General features: G+C 53.6%; 9 non-coding genes across 9 annotated transcripts; all 9 read right to left on the minus strand.

Annotated features, from left to right (window-relative positions):
- Positions 1 to 1,944: 1,944 nt before the first annotated feature.
- On the minus strand, positions 1,945 to 2,063 carry LOC146801540 (5S ribosomal RNA). Its single transcript, XR_014968247.1, has one exon. It is a non-coding gene; the product is annotated as a 5S ribosomal RNA (ribosomal RNA).
- A 972-nt stretch (positions 2,064 to 3,035) lies between these two features.
- On the minus strand, positions 3,036 to 3,154 carry LOC146801541 (5S ribosomal RNA). The gene has a single exon (XR_014968248.1). It is a non-coding gene; the product is annotated as a 5S ribosomal RNA (ribosomal RNA).
- Positions 3,155 to 6,023: 2,869 nt separating this feature from the next.
- On the minus strand, positions 6,024 to 6,142 carry LOC146801542 (5S ribosomal RNA). Its single transcript, XR_014968249.1, has one exon. It is a non-coding gene; the product is annotated as a 5S ribosomal RNA (ribosomal RNA).
- A 972-nt stretch (positions 6,143 to 7,114) lies between these two features.
- On the minus strand, positions 7,115 to 7,233 carry LOC146801543 (5S ribosomal RNA). Its single transcript, XR_014968251.1, has one exon. It is a non-coding gene; the product is annotated as a 5S ribosomal RNA (ribosomal RNA).
- A 2,869-nt stretch (positions 7,234 to 10,102) lies between these two features.
- Positions 10,103 to 10,221, minus strand: LOC146801544 (5S ribosomal RNA). The gene has a single exon (XR_014968252.1). It is a non-coding gene; the product is annotated as a 5S ribosomal RNA (ribosomal RNA).
- Positions 10,222 to 11,193: 972 nt separating this feature from the next.
- LOC146801545 (5S ribosomal RNA) lies at positions 11,194 to 11,312 on the minus strand. Its single transcript, XR_014968253.1, has one exon. It is a non-coding gene; the product is annotated as a 5S ribosomal RNA (ribosomal RNA).
- A 2,870-nt stretch (positions 11,313 to 14,182) lies between these two features.
- Positions 14,183 to 14,301, minus strand: LOC146801546 (5S ribosomal RNA). The gene has a single exon (XR_014968254.1). It is a non-coding gene; the product is annotated as a 5S ribosomal RNA (ribosomal RNA).
- Positions 14,302 to 15,273: 972 nt separating this feature from the next.
- On the minus strand, positions 15,274 to 15,392 carry LOC146801547 (5S ribosomal RNA). Its single transcript, XR_014968255.1, has one exon. It is a non-coding gene; the product is annotated as a 5S ribosomal RNA (ribosomal RNA).
- Positions 15,393 to 18,260: 2,868 nt separating this feature from the next.
- On the minus strand, positions 18,261 to 18,379 carry LOC146801548 (5S ribosomal RNA). Its single transcript, XR_014968256.1, has one exon. It is a non-coding gene; the product is annotated as a 5S ribosomal RNA (ribosomal RNA).
- Between the last annotated feature and the right edge of the window lie 863 nt (positions 18,380 to 19,242).

Consider the following 19,242-nt stretch of genomic DNA (forward strand, 5'->3'; position numbering starts at 1 on the left):
GCTCCAAGAATCTGGAACTCTCTCCCACCCTCCATCAGAAGACTTCCGTCACTGGCACACTTTAAGAAGGAGACCAAAACTTTCTTTAATGGGAAAATAGCTCATCTAATGAATACTTTACAATCACCTCATAGGCTTGTTCCACCCTCCAACTCGGCATTATCCACGGCCTCCACGGATGACACATTTTTCTGGACTCCTGGGCATCCCCCCCAAGAGCTGAGACTGCGCGCCTTCTTGTACATGTAACTACCCGCTCTAATTTGTTATCCCACATGTAGCTTCGACCTCAGACGGGGTGCACCTCGTGGATATGGAAACCTTCTTGTATGGTTTTTTTATCTGCATGCTTCAATTTTCTCCCACATGTAGCTTGGACCTCAGACTGCGTGCTCCTCCTGTATATTGTATCCCTATCTCTCCCAATCTGATCCCTCCCATCCTTATGCGTTGTTTTCCTCCCCCTCAATCCTGTAAAGCGCTCTGATACCCTCACGGGTCTGGTTCGCGCTCTATAAAACTATAAATAAATAAATAAATGACACGCAGGCTCCGACCTCCCTATAGGTGCCAGCTGGGGAGCTAGCAAACCAGCAGCCTGGTGTTTTCACCAAGAGCCTGGTCTTGCTTTGCACTGGGCTCTAAGGCACTCTATCGGGCCGCTCCGCCATGTGGCAGGGGCTGCCGGACTACAACTCTTCAACTCATGCTCACCCGCAGAAGCATTGGCATGGCAATTTTTTTTCCCAGGGAGCTCTGGCTGCAAGTTTTCTTTTCTTTTTTTTATCAGAGACCGAGCCCTCGTATGCAAATCACGTCCATGTCCAGGGCCTGCCACCGTGTGTATAGAGAAGAGAGACTGAGATGAGGGTCTGAGTGCTCTATGGTTGCGTGGTCCTCGTTGCCAACGGCCTGACTTCAGCAGCCGCCCGTCCTTAAAGGCGGTGAGGCCACGCCCCCGCCCTTTTGGACATAAGGAGTGTATGTCAGGCTGAAGAAAGGTCAGCTTGACAGACACTCTTTATGTTCAGGCCAGGAGTTGGAGATGCGCTAAATGCGCAGGCTCCCGGCTGCCTAAGCTGAGGTTTGCTGGGCTGAGGATGTCACAGCTCTGGTGGGCCTGACCTCCTCGGCTCAGCAAAAGGTCCTTGAGGCCCTCCCCTCCTGTTGAGGGAGAGCTTCAGTGAAAGCCTCGTAGCTGGACGCTTCATTTTTAAACCCCGAAGCGCCAACGGCCGAGTGTCTGTCACCGACTCTGTCCCCATCCTGCTCTGTAACGAGTGAGCGACTGCTGCCTCCCCTCATTGGCTGACCAAGGTAGCAGTGGCAACCCTCTTGGCAGCTCCCGGAGGCCTGCAGCAGGTAAGTGTTGCTTTTTTCTTGACGCCGTTTGGTTCGTTTGTTCGTGTGCGCATGTATGAATGTATGTGTATTTGTGAGTGAGTGTTGTGTACGGGGTGTGTGCGAGTGTCTGCTTGTGAATGCATGGGTGTAAGTGAGTGCGTATGTGTGTGCGTGTGTGTGCGCCCCGCACCCCTCTCGGTTGTACTCGGCGGCCCTCGCTGCCTGGCTCTCCGGCTCACCCCCCCTGCTTTCGGGCTGCTGGGGAAAGCCAATAGATGGGGACCTGGAACCGATGCTGGCCCGTGCAGCAGCTCTGCGCCGCCGAGAGAAGAAAACCACATCTTGCGGGGTTGGGGTGGGGGTGGGGGGGGGGGGGGGTGTTGGAGTCGGTCCCGTGTTCTGTCTTATGGCACAGCTTTTTTTCTTTCTGGACCCAGTGTAAAGCGCAGCCGAATGTTCAATATCCGAGCGGAAAGTTATGGGCCCTGAGTGTTGCGAACCTGATGGCGTTTTTTTTTTTTTTTAAGAAACAAAAAATAAAAGAGTAGAATAGATCCCGCCCCCAAAAAAACGGAAGTGCCATTGGTCAGAGAGGCAAAATGCCTACAGCACCTGGTATTCCCAGGCGGTCTCCCATCCAAGTACTAACCAGGCCCGACCCTGCTTAGCTTCCGAGATCGGACGAGATCGGGCGCATTCAGGGTGGTATGGCCGTAGGCACGTGAGCGTGCCTGTTCAGGCCTCTTGTGCTGCGGCAGCCCGCTTGTCATCACCAGGCGTCCCTCGAGTACCTTTGCACATTTCCCTTTAACACCTGCCCTCCATATCAAACTTCCTGCACACTGCCAAGCACAGCCCTCTCTTGCACTTGCTTACTTTACACTTTCGCACAGGCTGGCTGCGACCACCCTTCTTTAGGGGCCGGCATTAGCAGCAGACCAGCAGCCTGACCTTTTTAACAAGCGCCGCCTAGCCTTGCTTCGCACTGGCCTCCAGGCACTTGCTTCGCCCCGGCCTCCAAGGCACTCTGCTCGGGACACTTCTCTATGTGCCGGGGGGCTGCAGGGACTCTCGCTCAGCAGCTGATGCTCACCCGATATCTGGGGAGGCAACTTCTTTACCCCCAATCTCTGGCTGCTGCAAGTCTCCTGTCTTTTTGTAAAAAAAAAAAAAAAGAAACCTCAAGAACTGGCCCCTCATATGCAAATAATGTCCGTGCCCCGCCCCGCCCCCTCTGTCCGTATAGAAAAGAGAGTGAGGCGAGGGTCCGAGAACTGCCTGGGTCCATGGCCCTTAATGTCACCGGCCTGGCTCTCCGCCTCAGCGGCCCCCTGCTCCCGGGCTGCCTCGGACAGCCCAGCCGAGGGAGAGGGGGCCCGGAACCGGGGCCGGCGCAGCCCATCAGCAGCGGCAGCTTGCAGCAGCTCCCCAGCCTTAGCTAGGGGTCCTCTGTCCTGTCTTAGGGCAAAGTTTTTCTTCATTTTCTTTCAGTTTTCGAGTTTAAAGTTAAGGGCCACGCATATTGTAAACTCGTTGCCGGCTTCTTTATAAATAAATAAATAAAGAAATAAAAAAAACAGAGGAGGAGGGAGAGGAGGAGAGCAGAATATATGTATATTTGTTAGAAAATGCTATGAGCCAGGAAGATTAGGTGTGATTGTGCAGGGGACGCGCAGCAGCGAGTGGCAAAATGCCTACAGCACCTGGTATTCCCAGGCGGTCTCCCATCCAAGTACTAACCAGGCCCGACCCTGCTTAGCTTCCGAGATCGGACGAGATCGGGCGCATTCAGGGTGGTATGGCCGTAGGCATGGGAGGCTGCCTGTTCAGGCCTCTTGTGCTGACACCACCCGCCACTCTGGAACCTTCTGCGCTGCGCACACTTGCACACTTCCCTTCAACAACTGCCCTCCCTTGGCAAGCTTGCTACAGATAGCCAAGCACAGCCCTGGCTTTCACCAGCCGTGCACTTGCTTATTTCACACTTCTGCCGCCAACATCTCCTACCTTATGTACGCCCACCGTTCACAGGTCTACATAAAAATCTCTTTCCCTGAGGACATTTTCTCCCTAAACGAGGCACTGAAGCTGGCAGTCCACTGGCTCACCAGCAACCAGCTTAAACTCCACGCAAACAAAACGGAATTCCCTCTGATCTCCCCACCCAAACCAAATCCAGACTTCCAGGAATGGATCAAGACCATCACTGCACTAAACTGCCCTCCTACCATTATTGAGTCGGCGAAATCCCTGGGAATAACCCTTGACGGCAGCTTGCATATGCATGGCCATATAAACGCGCTGGCCAGAACGGCTAGATTCCACCTGAGCTACCCAAGAAACCTAAAACCCTTCCTCGATGTGTCCGGCCTTGAAATGGCAACCCAGGCCCTAGTCATTTCTAAACTTGAATATGGATGCTCTACTCTTGCAGGGCTACCCAAGAACTGTCTGGCCCCATTGAAAGCCTGCCTCAACACCGCCGCCAGACTCGCAACGGGTTGAAACAACATTTGACCACATTTCTCCCCCTGCCTCAAAGCTCTGAACTGGCTTCCCCTGAAGGCCAGAATACAATTTAAAGCGGCTTGCATAACTCACAAATCTCTGTACGCGAATTCACCTACATTTCTTGCACAAAAACTCGTGATATCCGGACAGGCCAGAAACTCCCGATATGCCAAAAAGCACGCTTCGGGAAGAAAAAAACCTACAATCGAGCCTTCTCTGGGGCCGCTCCAAGAATCTGGAACTCTCTCCCACCCTCCATCAGAAGACTTCCGTCACTGGCACACTTTAAGAAGGAGACCAAAACTTTCTTTAATGGGAAAATAGCTCATCTAATGAATACTTTACAATCACCTCATAGGCTTGTTCCACCCTCCAACTCGGCATTATCCACGGCCTCCACGGATGACACATTTTTCTGGACTCCTGGGCATCCCCCCCAAGAGCTGAGACTGCGCGCCTTCTTGTACATGTAACTACCCGCTCTAATTTGTTATCCCACATGTAGCTTCGACCTCAGACGGGGTGCACCTCGTGGATATGGAAACCTTCTTGTATGGTTTTTTTATCTGCATGCTTCAATTTTCTCCCACATGTAGCTTGGACCTCAGACTGCGTGCTCCTCCTGTATATTGTATCCCTATCTCTCCCAATCTGATCCCTCCCATCCTTATGCGTTGTTTTCCTCCCCCTCAATCCTGTAAAGCGCTCTGATACCCTCACGGGTCTGGTTCGCGCTCTATAAAACTATAAATAAATAAATAAATGACACGCAGGCTCCGACCTCCCTATAGGTGCCAGCTGGGGAGCTAGCAAACCAGCAGCCTGGTGTTTTCACCAAGAGCCTGGTCTTGCTTTGCACTGGGCTCTAAGGCACTCTATCGGGCCGCTCCGCCATGTGGCAGGGGCTGCCGGACTACAACTCTTCAACTCATGCTCACCCGCAGAAGCATTGGCATGGCAATTTTTTTTCCCAGGGAGCTCTGGCTGCAAGTTTTCTTTTCTTTTTTTTATCAGAGACCGAGCCCTCGTATGCAAATCACGTCCATGTCCAGGGCCTGCCACCGTGTGTATAGAGAAGAGAGACTGAGATGAGGGTCTGAGTGCTCTATGGTTGCGTGGTCCTCGTTGCCAACGGCCTGACTTCAGCAGCCGCCCGTCCTTAAAGGCGGTGAGGCCACGCCCCCGCCCTTTTGGACATAAGGAGTGTATGTCAGGCTGAAGAAAGGTCAGCTTGACAGACACTCTTTATGTTCAGGCCAGGAGTTGGAGATGCGCTAAATGCGCAGGCTCCCGGCTGCCTAAGCTGAGGTTTGCTGGGCTGAGGATGTCACAGCTCTGGTGGGCCTGACCTCCTCGGCTCAGCAAAAGGTCCTTGAGGCCCTCCCCTCCTGTTGAGGGAGAGCTTCAGTGAAAGCCTCGTAGCTGGACGCTTCATTTTTAAACCCCGAAGTGCCAACGGCCGAGTGTCTGTCACCGACTCTGTCCCCATCCTGCTCTGTAACGAGTGAGCGACTGCTGCCTCCCCTCATTGGCTGACCAAGGTAGCAGTGGCAACCCTCTTGGCAGCTCCCGGAGGCCTGCAGCAGGTAAGTGTTGCTTTTTTCTTGACGCCGTTTGGTTCGTTTGTTCGTGTGCGCATGTATGAATGTATGTGTATTTGTGAGTGAGTGTTGTGTACGGGGTGTGTGCGAGTGTCTGCTTGTGAATGCATGGGTGTAAGTGAGTGCGTATGTGTGTGCGTGTGTGTGCGCCCCGCACCCCTCTCGGTTGTACTCGGCGGCCCTCGCTGCCTGGCTCTCCGGCTCACCCCCCCTGCTTTCGGGCTGCTGGGGAAAGCCAATAGATGGGGACCTGGAACCGATGCTGGCCCGTGCAGCAGCTCTGCGCCGCCGAGAGAAGAAAACCACATCTTGCGGGGTTGGGGTGGGGGTGGGGGGGGGGGGGGGTGTTGGAGTCGGTCCCGTGTTCTGTCTTATGGCACAGCTTTTTTTCTTTCTGGACCCAGTGTAAAGCGCAGCCGAATGTTCAATATCCGAGCGGAAAGTTATGGGCCCTGAGTGTTGCGAACCTGATGGCGTTTTTTTTTTTTTTTAAGAAACAAAAAATAAGAGAGTAGAATAGATCCCGCCCCCAAAAAAACGGAAGTGCCATTGGTCAGAGAGGCAAAATGCCTACAGCACCTGGTATTCCCAGGCGGTCTCCCATCCAAGTACTAACCAGGCCCGACCCTGCTTAGCTTCCGAGATCGGACGAGATCGGGCGCATTCAGGGTGGTATGGCCGTAGGCACGTGAGCGTGCCTGTTCAGGCCTCTTGTGCTGCGGCAGCCCGCTTGTCATCACCAGGCGTCCCTCGAGTACCTTTGCACATTTCCCTTTAACACCTGCCCTCCATATCAAACTTCCTGCACACTGCCAAGCACAGCCCTCTCTTGCACTTGCTTACTTTACACTTTCGCACAGGCTGGCTGCGACCACCCTTCTTTAGGGGCCGGCATTAGCAGCAGACCAGCAGCCTGACCTTTTTAACAAGCGCCGCCTAGCCTTGCTTCGCACTGGCCTCCAGGCACTTGCTTCGCCCCGGCCTCCAAGGCACTCTGCTCGGGACACTTCTCTATGTGCCGGGGGGCTGCAGGGACTCTCGCTCAGCAGCTGATGCTCACCCGATATCTGGGGAGGCAACTTCTTTACCCCCAATCTCTGGCTGCTGCAAGTCTCCTGTCTTTTTGTAAAAAAAAAAAAAAAGAAACCTCAAGAACTGGCCCCTCATATGCAAATAATGTCCGTGCCCCGCCCCGCCCCCTCTGTCCGTATAGAAAAGAGAGTGAGGCGAGGGTCCGAGAACTGCCTGGGTCCATGGCCCTTAATGTCACCGGCCTGGCTCTCCGCCTCAGCGGCCCCCTGCTCCCGGGCTGCCTCGGACAGCCCAGCCGAGGGAGAGGGGGCCCGGAACCGGGGCCGGCGCAGCCCATCAGCAGCGGCAGCTTGCAGCAGCTCCCCAGCCTTAGCTAGGGGTCCTCTGTCCTGTCTTAGGGCAAAGTTTTTCTTCATTTTCTTTCAGTTTTCGAGTTTAAAGTTAAGGGCCACGCATATTGTAAACTCGTTGCCGGCTTCTTTATAAATAAATAAATAAAGAAATAAAAAAAACAGAGGAGGAGGGAGAGGAGGAGAGCAGAATATATGTATATTTGTTAGAAAATGCTATGAGCCAGGAAGATTAGGTGTGATTGTGCAGGGGACGCGCAGCAGCGAGTGGCAAAATGCCTACAGCACCTGGTATTCCCAGGCGGTCTCCCATCCAAGTACTAACCAGGCCCGACCCTGCTTAGCTTCCGAGATCGGACGAGATCGGGCGCATTCAGGGTGGTATGGCCGTAGGCATGGGAGGCTGCCTGTTCAGGCCTCTTGTGCTGACACCACCCGCCACTCTGGAACCTTCTGCGCTGCGCACACTTGCACACTTCCCTTCAACAACTGCCCTCCCTTGGCAAGCTTGCTACAGATAGCCAAGCACAGCCCTGGCTTTCACCAGCCGTGCACTTGCTTATTTCACACTTCTGCCGCCAACATCTCCTACCTTATGTACGCCCACCGTTCACAGGTCTACATAAAAATCTCTTTCCCTGAGGACATTTTCTCCCTAAACGAGGCACTGAAGCTGGCAGTCCACTGGCTCACCAGCAACCAGCTTAAACTCCACGCAAACAAAACGGAATTCCCTCTGATCTCCCCACCCAAACCAAATCCAGACTTCCAGGAATGGATCAAGACCATCACTGCACTAAACTGCCCTCCTACCATTATTGAGTCGGCGAAATCCCTGGGAATAACCCTTGACGGCAGCTTGCATATGCATGGCCATATAAACGCGCTGGCCAGAACGGCTAGATTCCACCTGAGCTACCCAAGAAACCTAAAACCCTTCCTCGATGTGTCCGGCCTTGAAATGGCAACCCAGGCCCTAGTCATTTCTAAACTTGAATATGGATGCTCTACTCTTGCAGGGCTACCCAAGAACTGTCTGGCCCCATTGAAAGCCTGCCTCAACACCGCCGCCAGACTCGCAACGGGTTGAAACAACATTTGACCACATTTCTCCCCCTGCCTCAAAGCTCTGAACTGGCTTCCCCTGAAGGCCAGAATACAATTTAAAGCGGCTTGCATAACTCACAAATCTCTGTACGCGAATTCACCTACATTTCTTGCACAAAAACTCGTGATATCCGGACAGGCCAGAAACTCCCGATATGCCAAAAAGCACGCTTCGGGAAGAAAAAAACCTACAATCGAGCCTTCTCTGGGGCCGCTCCAAGAATCTGGAACTCTCTCCCACCCTCCATCAGAAGACTTCCGTCACTGGCACACTTTAAGAAGGAGACCAAAACTTTCTTTAATGGGAAAATAGCTCATCTAATGAATACTTTACAATCACCTCATAGGCTTGTTCCACCCTCCAACTCGGCATTATCCACGGCCTCCACGGATGACACATTTTTCTGGACTCCTGGGCATCCCCCCCAAGAGCTGAGACTGCGCGCCTTCTTGTACATGTAACTACCCGCTCTAATTTGTTATCCCACATGTAGCTTCGACCTCAGACGGGGTGCACCTCGTGGATATGGAAACCTTCTTGTATGGTTTTTTTATCTGCATGCTTCAATTTTCTCCCACATGTAGCTTGGACCTCAGACTGCGTGCTCCTCCTGTATATTGTATCCCTATCTCTCCCAATCTGATCCCTCCCATCCTTATGCGTTGTTTTCCTCCCCCTCAATCCTGTAAAGCGCTCTGATACCCTCACGGGTCTGGTTCGCGCTCTATAAAACTATAAATAAATAAATAAATGACACGCAGGCTCCGACCTCCCTATAGGTGCCAGCTGGGGAGCTAGCAAACCAGCAGCCTGGTGTTTTCACCAAGAGCCTGGTCTTGCTTTGCACTGGGCTCTAAGGCACTCTATCGGGCCGCTCCGCCATGTGGCAGGGGCTGCCGGACTACAACTCTTCAACTCATGCTCACCCGCAGAAGCATTGGCATGGCAATTTTTTTTCCCAGGGAGCTCTGGCTGCAAGTTTTCTTTTCTTTTTTTTATCAGAGACCGAGCCCTCGTATGCAAATCACGTCCATGTCCAGGGCCTGCCACCGTGTGTATAGAGAAGAGAGACTGAGATGAGGGTCTGAGTGCTCTATGGTTGCGTGGTCCTCGTTGCCAACGGCCTGACTTCAGCAGCCGCCCGTCCTTAAAGGCGGTGAGGCCACGCCCCCGCCCTTTTGGACATAAGGAGTGTATGTCAGGCTGAAGAAAGGTCAGCTTGACAGACACTCTTTATGTTCAGGCCAGGAGTTGGAGATGCGCTAAATGCGCAGGCTCCCGGCTGCCTAAGCTGAGGTTTGCTGGGCTGAGGATGTCACAGCTCTGGTGGGCCTGACCTCCTCGGCTCAGCAAAAGGTCCTTGAGGCCCTCCCCTCCTGTTGAGGGAGAGCTTCAGTGAAAGCCTCGTAGCTGGACGCTTCATTTTTAAACCCCGAAGTGCCAACGGCCGAGTGTCTGTCACCGACTCTGTCCCCATCCTGCTCTGTAACGAGTGAGCGACTGCTGCCTCCCCTCATTGGCTGACCAAGGTAGCAGTGGCAACCCTCTTGGCAGCTCCCGGAGGCCTGCAGCAGGTAAGTGTTGCTTTTTTCTTGACGCCGTTTGGTTCGTTTGTTCGTGTGCGCATGTATGAATGTATGTGTATTTGTGAGTGAGTGTTGTGTACGGGGTGTGTGCGAGTGTCTGCTTGTGAATGCATGGGTGTAAGTGAGTGCGTATGTGTGTGCGTGTGTGTGCGCCCCGCACCCCTCTCGGTTGTACTCGGCGGCCCTCGCTGCCTGGCTCTCCGGCTCACCCCCCCTGCTTTCGGGCTGCTGGGGAAAGCCAATAGATGGGGACCTGGAACCGATGCTGGCCCGTGCAGCAGCTCTGCGCCGCCGAGAGAAGAAAACCACATCTTGCGGGGTTGGGGTGGGGGTGGGGGGGGGGGGGGGTGTTGGAGTCGGTCCCGTGTTCTGTCTTATGGCACAGCTTTTTTTCTTTCTGGACCCAGTGTAAAGCGCAGCCGAATGTTCAATATCCGAGCGGAAAGTTATGGGCCCTGAGTGTTGCGAACCTGATGGCGTTTTTTTTTTTTTTTAAGAAACAAAAAATAAGAGAGTAGAATAGATCCCGCCCCCAAAAAAACGGAAGTGCCATTGGTCAGAGAGGCAAAATGCCTACAGCACCTGGTATTCCCAGGCGGTCTCCCATCCAAGTACTAACCAGGCCCGACCCTGCTTAGCTTCCGAGATCGGACGAGATCGGGCGCATTCAGGGTGGTATGGCCGTAGGCACGTGAGCGTGCCTGTTCAGGCCTCTTGTGCTGCGGCAGCCCGCTTGTCATCACCAGGCGTCCCTCGAGTACCTTTGCACATTTCCCTTTAACACCTGCCCTCCATATCAAACTTCCTGCACACTGCCAAGCACAGCCCTCTCTTGCACTTGCTTACTTTACACTTTCGCACAGGCTGGCTGCGACCACCCTTCTTTAGGGGCCGGCATTAGCAGCAGACCAGCAGCCTGACCTTTTTAACAAGCGCCGCCTAGCCTTGCTTCGCACTGGCCTCCAGGCACTTGCTTCGCCCCGGCCTCCAAGGCACTCTGCTCGGGACACTTCTCTATGTGCCGGGGGGCTGCAGGGACTCTCGCTCAGCAGCTGATGCTCACCCGATATCTGGGGAGGCAACTTCTTTACCCCCAATCTCTGGCTGCTGCAAGTCTCCTGTCTTTTTGTAAAAAAAAAAAAAAAGAAACCTCAAGAACTGGCCCCTCATATGCAAATAATGTCCGTGCCCCGCCCCGCCCCCTCTGTCCGTATAGAAAAGAGAGTGAGGCGAGGGTCCGAGAACTGCCTGGGTCCATGGCCCTTAATGTCACCGGCCTGGCTCTCCGCCTCAGCGGCCCCCTGCTCCCGGGCTGCCTCGGACAGCCCAGCCGAGGGAGAGGGGGCCCGGAACCGGGGCCGGCGCAGCCCATCAGCAGCGGCAGCTTGCAGCAGCTCCCCAGCCTTAGCTAGGGGTCCTCTGTCCTGTCTTAGGGCAAAGTTTTTCTTCATTTTCTTTCAGTTTTCGAGTTTAAAGTTAAGGGCCACGCATATTGTAAACTCGTTGCCGGCTTCTTTATAAATAAATAAATAAAGAAATAAAAAAAACAGAGGAGGAGGGAGAGGAGGAGAGCAGAATATATGTATATTTGTTAGAAAATGCTATGAGCCAGGAAGATTAGGTGTGATTGTGCAGGGGACGCGCAGCAGCGAGTGGCAAAATGCCTACAGCACCTGGTATTCCCAGGCGGTCTCCCATCCAAGTACTAACCAGGCCCGACCCTGCTTAGCTTCCGAGATCGGACGAGATCGGGCGCATTCAGGGTGGTATGGCCGTAGGCATGGGAGGCTGCCTGTTCAGGCCTCTTGTGCTGACACCACCCGCCACTCTGGAACCTTCTGCGCTGCGCACACTTGCACACTTCCCTTCAACAACTGCCCTCCCTTGGCAAGCTTGCTACAGATAGCCAAGCACAGCCCTGGCTTTCACCAGCCGTGCACTTGCTTATTTCACACTTCTGCCGCCAACATCTCCTACCTTATGTACGCCCACCGTTCACAGGTCTACATAAAAATCTCTTTCCCTGAGGACATTTTCTCCCTAAACGAGGCACTGAAGCTGGCAGTCCACTGGCTCACCAGCAACCAGCTTAAACTCCACGCAAACAAAACGGAATTCCCTCTGATCTCCCCACCCAAACCAAATCCAGACTTCCAGGAATGGATCAAGACCATCACTGCACTAAACTGCCCTCCTACCATTATTGAGTCGGCGAAATCCCTGGGAATAACCCTTGACGGCAGCTTGCATATGCATGGCCATATAAACGCGCTGGCCAGAACGGCTAGATTCCACCTGAGCTACCCAAGAAACCTAAAACCCTTCCTCGATGTGTCCGGCCTTGAAATGGCAACCCAGGCCCTAGTCATTTCTAAACTTGAATATGGATGCTCTACTCTTGCAGGGCTACCCAAGAACTGTCTGGCCCCATTGAAAGCCTGCCTCAACACCGCCGCCAGACTCGCAACGGGTTGAAACAACATTTGACCACATTTCTCCCCCTGCCTCAAAGCTCTGAACTGGCTTCCCCTGAAGGCCAGAATACAATTTAAAGCGGCTTGCATAACTCACAAATCTCTGTACGCGAATTCACCTACATTTCTTGCACAAAAACTCGTGATATCCGGACAGGCCAGAAACTCCCGATATGCCAAAAAGCACGCTTCGGGAAGAAAAAAACCTACAATCGAGCCTTCTCTGGGGCCGCTCCAAGAATCTGGAACTCTCTCCCACCCTCCATCAGAAGACTTCCGTCACTGGCACACTTTAAGAAGGAGACCAAAACTTTCTTTAATGGGAAAATAGCTCATCTAATGAATACTTTACAATCACCTCATAGGCTTGTTCCACCCTCCAACTCGGCATTATCCACGGCCTCCACGGATGACACATTTTTCTGGACTCCTGGGCATCCCCCCCAAGAGCTGAGACTGCGCGCCTTCTTGTACATGTAACTACCCGCTCTAATTTGTTATCCCACATGTAGCTTCGACCTCAGACGGGGTGCACCTCGTGGATATGGAAACCTTCTTGTATGGTTTTTTTATCTGCATGCTTCAATTTTCTCCCACATGTAGCTTGGACCTCAGACTGCGTGCTCCTCCTGTATATTGTATCCCTATCTCTCCCAATCTGATCCCTCCCATCCTTATGCGTTGTTTTCCTCCCCCTCAATCCTGTAAAGCGCTCTGATACCCTCACGGGTCTGGTTCGCGCTCTATAAAACTATAAATAAATAAATAAATGACACGCAGGCTCCGACCTCCCTATAGGTGCCAGCTGGGGAGCTAGCAAACCAGCAGCCTGGTGTTTTCACCAAGAGCCTGGCCTTGCTTTGCACTGGGCTCTAAGGCACTCTATCGGGCCGCTCCGCCATGTGGCAGGGGCTGCCGGACTACAACTCTTCAACTCATGCTCACCCGCAGAAGCATTGGCATGGCAATTTTTTTTCCCAGGGAGCTCTGGCTGCAAGTTTTCTTTTCTTTTTTTTTATCAGAGACCGAGCCCTCGTATGCAAATCACGTCCATGTCCAGGGCCTGCCACCGTGTGTATAGAGAAGAGAGACTGAGATGAGGGTCTGAGTGCTCTATGGTTGCGTGGTCCTCGTTGCCAACGGCCTGACTTCAGCAGCCGCCCGTCCTTAAAGGCGGTGAGGCCACGCCCCCGCCCTTTTGGACATAAGGAGTGTATGTCAGGCTGAAGAAAGGTCAGCTTGACAGACACTCTTTATGTTCAGGCCAGGAGTTGGAGATGCGCTAAATGCGCAGGCTCCCGGCTGCCTAAGCTGAGGTTTGCTGGGCTGAGGATGTCACAGCTCTGGTGGGCCTGACCTCCTCGGCTCAGCAAAAGGTCCTTGAGGCCCTCCCCTCCTGTTGAGGGAGAGCTTCAGTGAAAGCCTCGTAGCTGGACGCTTCATTTTTAAACCCCGAAGCGCCAACGGCCGAGTGTCTGTCACCGACTCTGTCCCCATCCTGCTCTGTAACGAGTGAGCGACTGCTGCCTCCCCTCATTGGCTGACCAAGGTAGCAGTGGCAACCCTCTTGGCAGCTCCCGGAGGCCTGCAGCAGGTAAGTGTTGCTTTTTTCTTGACGCCGTTTGGTTCGTTTGTTCGTGTGCGCATGTATGAATGTATGTGTATTTGTGAGTGAGTGTTGTGTACGGGGTGTGTGCGAGTGTCTGCTTGTGAATGCATGGGTGTAAGTGAGTGCGTATGTGTGTGCGTGTGTGTGCGCCCCGCACCCCTCTCGGTTGTACTCGGCGGCCCTCGCTGCCTGGCTCTCCGGCTCACCCCCCCTGCTTTCGGGCTGCTGGGGAAAGCCAATAGATGGGGACCTGGAACCGATGCTGGCCCGTGCAGCAGCTCTGCGCCGCCGAGAGAAGAAAACCACATCTTGCGGGGTTGGGGTGGGGGTGGGGGGGGGGGGGGGTGTTGGAGTCGGTCCCGTGTTCTGTCTTATGGCACAGCTTTTTTTCTTTCTGGACCCAGTGTAAAGCGCAGCCGAATGTTCAATATCCGAGCGGAAAGTTATGGGCCCTGAGTGTTGCGAACCTGATGGCGTTTTTTTTTTTTTTTAAGAAACAAAAAATAAAAGAGTAGAATAGATCCCGCCCCCAAAAAAACGGAAGTGCCATTGGTCAGAGAGGCAAAATGCCTACAGCACCTGGTATTCCCAGGCGGTCTCCCATCCAAGTACTAACCAGGCCCGACCCTGCTTAGCTTCCGAGATCGGACGAGATCGGGCGCATTCAGGGTGGTATGGCCGTAGGCACGTGAGCGTGCCTGTTCAGGCCTCTTGTGCTGCGGCAGCCCGCTTGTCATCACCAGGCGTCCCTCGAGTACCTTTGCACATTTCCCTTTAACACCTGCCCTCCATATCAAACTTCCTGCACACTGCCAAGCACAGCCCTCTCTTGCACTTGCTTACTTTACACTTTCGCACAGGCTGGCTGCGACCACCCTTCTTTAGGGGCCGGCATTAGCAGCAGACCAGCAGCCTGACCTTTTTAACAAGCGCCGCCTAGCCTTGCTTCGCACTGGCCTCCAGGCACTTGCTTCGCCCCGGCCTCCAAGGCACTCTGCTCGGGACACTTCTCTATGTGCCGGGGGGCTGCAGGGACTCTCGCTCAGCAGCTGATGCTCACCCGATATCTGGGGAGGCAACTTCTTTACCCCCAATCTCTGGCTGCTGCAAGTCTCCTGTCTTTTTGTAAAAAAAAAAAAAAAGAAACCTCAAGAACTGGCCCCTCATATGCAAATAATGTCCGTGCCCCGCCCCGCCCCCTCTGTCCGTATAGAAAAGAGAGTGAGGCGAGGGTCCGAGAACTGCCTGGGTCCATGGCCCTTAATGTCACCGGCCTGGCTCTCCGCCTCAGCGGCCCCCTGCTCCCGGGCTGCCTCGGACAGCCCAGCCGAGGGAGAGGGGGCCCGGAACCGGGGCCGGCGCAGCCCATCAGCAGCGGCAGCTTGCAGCAGCTCCCCAGCCTTAGCTAGGGGTCCTCTGTCCTGTCTTAGGGCAAAGTTTTTCTTCATTTTCTTTCAGTTTTCGAGTTTAAAGTTAAGGGCCACGCATATTGTAAACTCGTTGCCGGCTTCTTTATAAATAAATAAATAAAGAAATAAAAAAAACAGAGGAGGAGGGAGAGGAGGAGAGCAGAATATATGTATATTTGTTAGAAAATGCTATGAGCCAGGAAGATTAGGTGTGATTGTGCAGGGGACGCGCAGCAGCGAGTGGCAAAATGCCTACAGCACCTGGTATTCCCAGGCGGTCTCCCATCCAAGTACTAACCAGGCCCGACCCTGCTTAGCTTCCGAGATCGGACGAGATCGGGCGCATTCAGGGTGGTATGGCCGTAGGCATGGGAGGCTGCCTGTTCAGGCCTCTTGTGCTGACACCACCCGCCACTCTGGAACCTTCTGCGCTGCGCACACTTGCACACTTCCCTTCAACAACTGCCCTCCCTTGGCAAGCTTGCTACAGATAGCCAAGCACAGCCCTGGCTTTCACCAGCCGTGCACTTGCTTATTTCACACTTCTGCCGCCAACATCTCCTACCTTATGTACGCCCACCGTTCACAGGTCTACATAAAAATCTCTTTCCCTGAGGACATTTTCTCCCTAAACGAGGCACTGAAGCTGGCAGTCCACTGGCTCACCAGCAACCAGCTTAAACTCCACGCAAACAAAACGGAATTCCCTCTGATCTCCCCACCCAAACCAAATCCAGACTTCCAGGAATGGATCAAGACCATCACTGCACTAAACTGCCCTCCTACCATTATTGAGTCGGCGAAATCCCTGGGAATAACCCTTGACGGCAGCTTGCATATGCATGGCCATATAAACGCGCTGGCCAGAACGGCTAGATTCCACCTGAGCTACCCAAGAAACCTAAAACCCTTCCTCGATGTGTCCGGCCTTGAAATGGCAACCCAGGCCCTAGTCATTTCTAAACTTGAATATGGATGCTCTACTCTTGCAGGGCTACCCAAGAACTGTCTGGCCCCATTGAAAGCCTGCCTCAACACCGCCGCCAGACTCGCAACGGGTTGAAACAACATTTGACCACATTTCTCCCCCTGCCTCAAAGCTCTGAACTGGCTTCCCCTGAAGGCCAGAATACAATTTAAAGCGGCTTGCATAACTCACAAATCTCTGTACGCGAATTCACCTACATTTCTTGCACAAAAACTCGTGATATCCGGACAGGCCAGAAACTCCCGATATGCCAAAAAGCACGCTTCGGGAAGAAAAAAACCTACAATCGAGCCTTCTCTGGGGCCGCTCCAAGAATCTGGAACTCTCTCCCACCCTCCATCAGAAGACTTCCGTCACTGGCACACTTTAAGAAGGAGACCAAAACTTTCTTTAATGGGAAAATAGCTCATCTAATGAATACTTTACAATCACCTCATAGGCTTGTTCCACCCTCCAACTCGGCATTATCCACGGCCTCCACGGATGACACATTTTTCTGGACTCCTGGGCATCCCCCCCAAGAGCTGAGACTGCGCGCCTTCTTGTACATGTAACTACCCGCTCTAATTTGTTATCCCACATGTAGCTTCGACCTCAGACGGGGTGCACCTCGTGGATATGGAAACCTTCTTGTATGGTTTTTTTATCTGCATGCTTCAATTTTCTCCCACATGTAGCTTGGACCTCAGACTGCGTGCTCCTCCTGTATATTGTATCCCTATCTCTCCCAATCTGATCCCTCCCATCCTTATGCGTTGTTTTCCTCCCCCTCAATCCTGTAAAGCGCTCTGATACCCTCACGGGTCTGGTTCGCGCTCTATAAAACTATAAATAAATAAATAAATGACACGCAGGCTCCGACCTCCCTATAGGTGCCAGCTGGGGAGCTAGCAAACCAGCAGCCTGGTGTTTTCACCAAGAGCCTGGTCTTGCTTTGCACTGGGCTCTAAGGCACTCTATCGGGCCGCTCCGCCATGTGGCAGGGGCTGCCGGACTACAACTCTTCAACTCATGCTCACCCGCAGAAGCATTGGCATGGCAATTTTTTTTCCCAGGGAGCTCTGGCTGCAAGTTTTCTTTTCTTTTTTTTATCAGAGACCGAGCCCTCGTATGCAAATCACGTCCATGTCCAGGGCCTGCCACCGTGTGTATAGAGAAGAGAGACTGAGATGAGGGTCTGAGTGCTCTATGGTTGCGTGGTCCTCGTTGCCAACGGCCTGACTTCAGCAGCCGCCCGTCCTTAAAGGCGGTGAGGCCACGCCCCCGCCCTTTTGGACATAAGGAGTGTATGTCAGGCTGAAGAAAGGTCAGCTTGACAGACACTCTTTATGTTCAGGCCAGGAGTTGGAGATGCGCTAAATGCGCAGGCTCCCGGCTGCCTAAGCTGAGGTTTGCTGGGCTGAGGATGTCACAGCTCTGGTGGGCCTGACCTCCTCGGCTCAGCAAAAGGTCCTTGAGGCCCTCCCCTCCTGTTGAGGGAGAGCTTCAGTGAAAGCCTCGTAGCTGGACGCTTCATTTTTAAACCCCGAAGTGCCAACGGCCGAGTGTCTGTCACCGACTCTGTCCCCATCCTGCTCTGTAACGAGTGAGCGACTGCTGCCTCCCCTCATTGGCTGACCAAGGTAGCAGTGGCAACCCTCTTGGCAGCTCCCGGAGGCCTGCAGCAGGTAAGTGTTGCTTTTTTCTTGACGCCGTTTGGTTCGTTTGTTCGTGTGCGCATGTATGAATGTATGTGTATTTGTGAGTGAGTGTTGTGTACGGGGTGTGTGCGAGTGTCTGCTTGTGAATGCATGGGTGTAAGTGAGTGCGTATGTGTGTGCGTGTGTGTGCGCCCCGCACCCCTCTCGGTTGTACTCGGCGGCCCTCGCTGCCTGGCTCTCCGGCTCACCCCCCCTGCTTTCGGGCTGCTGGGGAAAGCCAATAGATGGGGACCTGGAACCGATGCTGGCCCGTGCAGCAGCTCTGCGCCGCCGAGAGAAGAAAACCACATCTTGCGGGGTTGGGGTGGGGGTGGGGGGGGGGGGGGTGTTGGAGTCGGTCCCGTGTTCTGTCTTATGGCACAGCTTTTTTTCTTTCTGGACCCAGTGTAAAGCGCAGCCGAATGTTCAATATCCGAGCGGAAAGTTATGGGCCCTGAGTGTTGCGAACCTGATGGCGTTTTTTTTTTTTTTTAAGAAACAAAAAATAAAAGAGTAGAATAGATCCCGCCCCCAAAAAAACGGAAGTGCCATTGGTCAGAGAGGCAAAATGCCTACAGCACCTGGTATTCCCAGGCGGTCTCCCATCCAAGTACTAACCAGGCCCGACCCTGCTTAGCTTCCGAGATCGGACGAGATCGGGCGCATTCAGGGTGGTATGGCCGTAGGCACGTGAGCGTGCCTGTTCAGGCCTCTTGTGCTGCGGCAGCCCGCTTGTCATCACCAGGCGTCCCTCGAGTACCTTTGCACATTTCCCTTTAACACCTGCCCTCCATATCAAACTTCCTGCACACTGCCAAGCACAGCCCTCTCTTGCACTTGCTTACTTTACACTTTCGCACAGGCTGGCTGCGACCACCCTTCTTTAGGGGCCGGCATTAGCAGCAGACCAGCAGCCTGACCTTTTTAACAAGCGCCGCCTAGCCTTGCTTCGCACTGGCCTCCAGGCACTTGCTTCGCCCCGGCCTCCAAGGCACTCTGCTCGGGACACTTCTCTATGTGCCGGGGGGCTGCAGGGACTCTCGCTCAGCAGCTGATGCTCACCCGATATCTGGGGAGGCAACTTCTTTACCCCCAATCTCTGGCTGCTGCAAGTCTCCTGTCTTTTTGTAAAAAAAAAAAAAAAGAAACCTCAAGAACTGGCCCCTCATATGCAAATAATGTCCGTGCCCCGCCCCGCCCCCTCTGTCCGTATAGAAAAGAGAGTGAGGCGAGGGTCCGAGAACTGCCTGGGTCCATGGCCCTTAATGTCACCGGCCTGGCTCTCCGCCTCAGCGGCCCCCTGCTCCCGGGCTGCCTCGGACAGCCCAGCCGAGGGAGAGGGGGCCCGGAACCGGGGCCGGCGCAGCCCATCAGCAGCGGCAGCTTGCAGCAGCTCCCCAGCCTTAGCTAGGGGTCCTCTGTCCTGTCTTAGGGCAAAGTTTTTCTTCATTTTCTTTCAGTTTTCGAGTTTAAAGTTAAGGGCCACGCATATTGTAAACTCGTTGCCGGCTTCTTTATAAATAAATAAATAAAGAAATAAAAAAAACAGAG

Source organism: Triturus cristatus, chromosome 8 (genome assembly GCF_964204655.1).
Source record: "Triturus cristatus chromosome 8, aTriCri1.1, whole genome shotgun sequence".
NCBI classification, from domain to species: domain Eukaryota; kingdom Metazoa; phylum Chordata; class Amphibia; order Caudata; family Salamandridae; genus Triturus; species Triturus cristatus.